Source organism: Oryctolagus cuniculus, chromosome 12, assembly GCF_964237555.1.
Source record: "Oryctolagus cuniculus chromosome 12, mOryCun1.1, whole genome shotgun sequence".
NCBI lineage: Eukaryota > Metazoa > Chordata > Mammalia > Lagomorpha > Leporidae > Oryctolagus > Oryctolagus cuniculus.
Genome location: NC_091443.1, coordinates 105,846,398 through 105,853,311, shown reverse-complemented (window position 1 = coordinate 105,853,311; position 6,914 = coordinate 105,846,398). Strand labels below are relative to the sequence as shown.

Below are 6,914 nucleotides of genomic sequence, written 5' to 3'. Positions count from 1 at the left end.
ACCCGTGCCCCCGTTTAGAAGGGTTGGCCAAAGCGGGCTTCTTCCAGCCCTGTGCTGTCGGGGCTTTTCTTCTTCCAACAACGCAGACTCTTCCTGCTTCCGCCGGAGTGTTTTTGGTTACTGCACACTTCCTCCTGGGCAAGCAGAATCAATCTCTACTTTTTTTTTTTTTTTTTTTTTCCCATTTCGGGGGGAAGAGCCCTGAGATAAAACGGGGCCTTCCCACGCCCGGGGCCCTGTCCGGGCTGTCTGCCTGTCCAATACATACAAATAGATCCGTCCACGGGATGGCCGTGCGCGCTTTCTCGTCGGCGTGGCCCCGTGACGTGTCCTGGGACTGCCGCAGCCGCGCGGGTGACCAACAGGGCAGGGGGTGGTGGAGCAGCCATCGGGGCACGGGGAAAAAGACAAAAACCCAGGACCCTCAAAGCCACGCGGCGCCTCGAGGGGCCCAGAGCGGGCGCGGGACCCCGGCCGGGCTGCGCGCCGCGGGCGGGAAACGCGAGGGGGCCCGCGGGCGCGCAGGGTCGCCCCGGCTGTGCGGCCGGAGCCCGGGGCGCCTGCTGGCCAGCGCTGCCTCTCGGGCTGCTGGAAGACGCTGACCGCTAGAGGGCCGCTCACACTCCAAAAAAAAAAAAAAAACAAAAAAAACAAACCAGCAGAAGTTTGGGCACGCGGAGGCACGCATTTACGGCGATCGTGAGGGTCCGGAAAAACTTTTACTGAAAAAAAGGTTAAAAAAAGATCGCTCCATGTACAACATCATCTTGAGAGCAAATTAAAACGGTCTGAGTCCGTTGAAGGGCACCAGGAGACACCCTGAGTCCAACTGCCCGGCTAGCTCAGTCGGTAGAGCATGGGACTCTTAATCCCAGGGTCGTGGGTTCGAGCCCCACGTTGGGCGGTTCAATGTTCTTTTACCACGTGACCGAGTTCAGCTCTGCTCCGTGGTGATGATTCAACCAGGATGGTTTCTAACCCAGGGCAGGAGCTGACTCCCACCCTGGCTTTCCTGTTTTCCAGTACTGCAACACATGAAAACTCATGAAGAGAGAAGTACTCTTCTCGGGAAGGCTGGTCTTGGGAAAGCACTGATGGAGGTTCCCTGGTACTGATATTTCTTTCTTTTTCTTCCTTTCCTTTCCTTTCCTTTCCTTTTCTCTTTTCTTTTCTTTTCTTTTCTTTTCTTTTCTTTTCTTTTCTTTTCTTTTCTTTTTTACTGAGTTCTGTATTTGAAAGGCAGCTTAATGCCTCATCAGGGGATAAAAAGACCTGAAATTGTACATTTCCTAAGAACTGCCCAAGAGACCTCTGTCTGAACGTTGGACATCTTTATTTTTCACGTTCAGGCTGGGGGTGATGTTTCCACAGACCCAGGAGCACCAGCGATTCCCAGCAAACGCCACGGAACCCGTTCTCTCGTGGCTCCCGGGAGGACGCAGCCCTACCACACCCCCGCCACGTGCGTGGAAGTTGGCGTGGCGGCCCCAGCGAATGATCTCATCAGCGCTCCAGTTGGGAGATGGTTTTGTCTTCAAATTTCCGATCCCTCCTACTCAGAGTCTTGGCCGTCTTTGCTCTGACGAAGCAGGCTTGCTGCGATGTTGTAAATTCAGCCCCCAGGGAGGGTCAGGGGCGCGGTGGGTTCCTGCAGAAGGAACCGAGATCGGCTTGGTCTCCAAGGCTGTTCTCTTCTCTGATGCCTGATGATTCATTACGCAGACTGATGATTTGTTACTGTTTATAGTAAAAAATGCCGACATAGCAAATCGATCCCATTTTATTCTTCACGGAGCCCGTATCTGAAACCTTTACGTACGATTACTCTACAAATGGAACCTTTTCAAGAAGCGGGCTGATTCTCTGCGGTCCGTTTTCAGCCAGGAAAAGAGACACAGAGACATCTTGGCCACATGAAATGTGTGGACCTTGTCTGGATCCTGATGGGAGCCAATCACAAAAAAAACCAGGCAGCAGGCAGCTAGAGTCTGGACACGGACTGGTGACTTGAAGACACGATGAATTCTTTGCTTTTACGTCTTTCAGAGGTACAGCTACATGGCGTATAAGGGAATAGACTTGATACGTGGGATTTGTGGGGGAAGGAAGGGGGCTCCAACGAAACAACATTGGCCACCTGAGTGACAGGGACAGCGGCGTTCACAGTATATCATCTTCTCTACTTCTGTATGCTTAAAAAATTTCCACGACATCGCGTCCTCTCTGGTTGTGCAGAAACACAAGCGTCTGAACCCCCTCAGCTTGGTGACAAGAGTGTTACTGATCAGCTGAAGAAGGGACCCCCAATCCTGTGCCTCCTGCTGTGGCGCAATGAGAAGCAGAAAGCATCAGCCCCTAAAATACTCTCGCAAGAGCACTCAGCTTCCACTCCCTCAAGCCTTTGCAGCTCACTTTACCTAACAGACCAAGGGACACTGTGAACACGTGATCAGACAGGTCCGGAATGTCCGACGTTGGAAAAGGTTGGACTTTTCGGGAAGCAAATGTCAGAAACAAAATGCCAGTACTGAGAGACGGTGTGGGGGGAGGCACCGTGTGCCCAGCACTCCCCTTCCTGGCCTAGTGGTCCAGCGCGTGAAGCCTATGAAATCTGTTCTCACAATGTGCTTAAATGCACACAATAAAAAAATATAGGCTCACAAAGGAAAATAACTATATTGATACAGGAGTCAATTCACGCTGGAATACTACTCAGCCATAAAAAGAATGGAATCCTGACATTTGCAACCAAATGGCTGCGACTGGAGATTTGGTGAATGAAATGAGCCAGACCCAGAAAGACAAATATCGCATGTGTTCTCTTATTTGTACAAGTTAATATATACATATGTGCTTATATTTTATATTTTATATATGTGGTATACATGGCTGGCCCAGCATTTGCTTTGTGGTTGTAAACTTTGCTTCACTGCATTGCATCATGTATGTGACAACATACTCTCCCCTCCCGACACTGTCATCTTTGTCACGAATCCCTCACTCTGTGATATGTTTTCAAGAATTGTATATGTGTGTGTGTGTAGAATGTCTGCATCTGAAGTGAACTGGGCAAAACATTTTTTAAAAAGGGTAAAATAATGAAAGAAGAAATATAGTTATGAAAATATTTTAAAATGTGATATGGTAATGCAGATGCTTAATCTCTGCTTTAAGTAATCAGATCTGGGCGCAGGTGTGATAATAGCAGTAATTTCACAATAACGATGAGCATAGAGGGTACTTCTGAGACACCCGCAGGAACTGTGTGATACAAGAACATGTCAATGCTGTGGCTGACAAAGTCACAGCGGCTGCTAATACTATTTTGGTTTGCTACCTTTGTTTATAGTGAAACGCGAAATTTCTGTTAGAGATGGGGGAAATAAAGATGTAACTTTCCCCTTAAGTTCCTGGACCCTTTAAATAGTACATATGGACTCCTAGGTTAAGAACATCTGGATTAGATTTAAAGACTTGCGATTTGACCACTAACTGTTATATGTTGCCACTGAATGGAATGGATCTTGTTTTAAAGACAGCAAACCTGTAAATATGAAAATATTCATGGGAAACAAACGAGGAAATTCGGAGTGAGTCTTATGTGAATTTAGGGAATTGCTGTGTTGGGTATTTTGATGGCAGGGGAATGTCTACTTTGGAAACACATAAACAAAACCATTCCTAACTGGCTGCGGCCATCTGGGGAGTGAACCAGAGGGTGGAAGAGCTTTCTTTTTTTCTCTCTGCCTTTCAAGTACATAAATAAATCTTAAAAAAAAAAAAAAAAAAAAAAAAGAAGACGACAAGGGGGCAGCGCTGCGGTGTAGCCAGTAAAACTGCCACCTCCAGTGTCGGCATCCCATACGGGCGCTGGTTCGAGTCCCAGCCCGGCTGCTCCACTTCCAAACATCCAGCTCTCTGCTATGTCCTGGGAAAGCAGTGGAAGATGGCCCAAGTGCTTGGGCCCCTGCACCCACGTGGGAGACCCGGAAGAAGCTCCTGGCTCCTGGCTTCGGATCAGCCCAGCTCCGACCATTGTGGCCAATTGGGGAGTGAACCAGAGGATGGAGGACCTCTCTCTCTCTGGCTCTCTCTCTCTCTCTGCCTCTCCTCTCTGTGTAACTCTGACTTTCAAGTAAATACATAAATCTTTAAAACAAAAAGACATTAGGCATGAAAGATCACACTCACACACAATACACACACATACATCTGGGTATCTGTAAGACAAATATGGGAAAATGATCCCCAATGTTGACTCAAGATGATACATATTAGTCTTTTGTCTTATCTGTATGCTTGGAATATTCATAATAAAATCTAAAATAACTGACTTTAAAATATTTTTATTGGGATAGGCTGTACAATGTTTTACTCTTAGCCTGCAGTTGGATGGATTTTTGTGTATGTGAAACCCATGTAACAGCTCGGATCACCATGTCCATCATTTCCAGCACCCCAAACTTCCCTAGCGCCCCACGCACTCAGCGCCCTGATTCCTAATGCCAGTGATAAAGTGCGTGTTCTTTTGTGCCCGGTTTGTGTGAGTGCGTGTGCGCGCACACAGCACGACTTCCTGTTCCACCAAGATGAGTTTTTAGAGACTGATAATACCACGTTTGGCCAAGAATGTGGGAAAACAGGCCTTGGCTTACACTGCTGGCTAACCTGAGGGTGCCTTGCGTAAGGCAATTTAAAATGCCCACATCCTTTGAACTGGTAACTCCATATCTCGAGTCCCGAAAACACGACAGGAACACACACAAAGATTTAGCTTCAAAGACTTAAGTATCTAACAGCGAAAAGCTGAGAGCCGCCTACATGTCTGGCAATGGAGGTAGAGCGAGATAAATGATGGGATGTTTGTAGCAGACGTGTCAGGAGCCATCGGCAATGTGAGACTGACCTGAGACAGAGCCCTGGCCCTAATGCCCTTAAGCCTTGATCAGGCCCTGCCTGGTTTCTTTCCTTAGTTTGCAGTTCCTGTCTCCACTTGGGTGAGCCCGAGTCAACTCCTCTCTAAAGATGGCTTCACGGCAGTAAGGCAGTGGCGCGTGGGTCAGGCGACAGGACTCAGAACTCCACCATGAGCTCCGCGGTCCACATCATACTGCTGGATTCCGTCCTGAGACGCCTCCGAAGAGCCCAGCTCCTGATCAAAGAAAGTAGGAGCTAACCCGCCCACGGGCCCCAGACGCACTGGAGCCCACGTTGCCATCACAGCATTTGGAAAGAAAACACTGCCAGGTTTCCTATCGCAGACGGGGGCGAGGAAGGCCCAGCCAGAGACCTCCACAGGAGCGGGTCACGTGCTGTTGTCAGGGTTCTGATCTACAGGATGCCCACCCTTAATCCCTCCAGGAGCCCAGCTGCCCAGCTACTCAGTGACGGGGTGCATGGACCCCGGTGTGGGGCTTCTGCAACCGACCTGTCTGTGATTTGAATGCTGTCCAGGCCACACCATGAAATCAAGAAGGTGCACTAGGCATGCACTGTCCGCTGGTGGTTTTACAAGAACAGCGGAAACAGACAAGCACCCAAGCCCAGCAGAGGGGACATCAGGGGGACATTACAGGCTTCCTCGGGTTTTGCTCCAATTTCGGAATTGCTGCCTCACGGACAACACACCTGTCCATGTCTGAACATTGTCTGCATAACTAGAACATAAAGATGGAGTGGGTGTGTGGTGCAGTGGGTGAAGCCAACCCTTGGGACACTCACATCCCACATCTGAGTGCCTGGTTCTAGTCCTGGCTTTTTATTTTTTCATTACTGTTTGAAAGGCAGAGTTACGGGGAGAGGAGGGACAGAGAGAGAGACAGGGAAAGCCTCCATCTGCTGGTTCATTCCCCAAATGGCAGGGATTGAGCCAGGCTAAAGCCAGGAGCTTCTTCCAGGTCTCCCACGTGGGTGCAGGGGGTCCAAAGACCTGGGCCATCTTCTGCTGCTTTCCCAGGCACATTAGCAGGGAGCGGCATTGGAAGTGGAGCAGCTGGGGCTCAAACCCGCGCCCCTATGGGATACAGGTGGCAGCTTCAACTGCTGTGCCCCAGCACCAGAGGCTCCTAGTCCTGGCTCTGATCCACCTTCCCACCGTGGCAGCCTGGAGGAAGAGGAAGAGGGCTCACCTGCTTGGGCCCCTGCCACCCATGCGGGAGACCTGGATGGAGTTTTTGGCTCCTGGCTTTTATCTGGCCCAGCTCCGGCTCTTGTGGATTTCTGGAAAGTGACCCAGCCGACGGGAGATTCTCTCTCTCTCCCCATTTGTGACTCTGCCTTTCAAGTAAATAATCTTTTAAAAAGTAGTATGTAGGGGCTGGCTCTGTAGCGTAGGGGGCACTGGCATCCCACATGGGCGAGACCCCGCTGCTCCACTTCCGGTCCAGCTCTCTGCTCTGGCCTGGGAAAGCAGTAGAAGATGGCCCAAGTGCTTGGGCCCCTGCACCCACGTGGGAGACCTGGAAGAAGCTCCTGGCTCCTGGCTTCGGATCAGTCCAGCTCTTGGCTGTTGTGGCCAATTGGGGAGGGAACCAGCGGGTGGAAGCTCTCTCTCTCTCTCTCCACCTCTCTAACTCTGCCTTTCAAATAAATAAATCTTTAAAAAAACCCCAATATATAAGTACTTTATATTGTAAACAATGTTTTTTAAAAAGTCCTATAGGGTCTAGTTTTGGTGGGGCTGGGGCCATGGAGAGCCCTCGCTGCTTCCGTCCGTGCCCTCAGGGGCAGTGGAGGAAAGCTGAGCTGGTGTTGGTTCAGAGCGAACGAGGAAGACACCTTCTGGGTTGTCGCAGGTAAAAGCAGGGGCTGTTACATGGAGGCTGGAGTCACAGCAATGGCGCTGCGTCCAGAATTGGCGCGCGGAGGATTTGCAAACCTTGCACGGCGGGTGGGCTGGGGGCCGCTGCGGGGAC

The 6,914-nt window shown here is 50.2% G+C and overlaps 1 non-coding gene across 1 annotated transcript; it reads left to right on the top strand.

Moving 5' to 3' along the window:
- The first annotated feature begins 831 nt into the window (after positions 1-831).
- On the top strand, positions 832-904 carry TRNAK-CUU (transfer RNA lysine (anticodon CUU)). The gene has a single exon. It is a non-coding gene; the product is annotated as a tRNA-Lys (tRNA).
- The last annotated feature ends 6,010 nt before the right edge of the window (positions 905-6,914 follow it).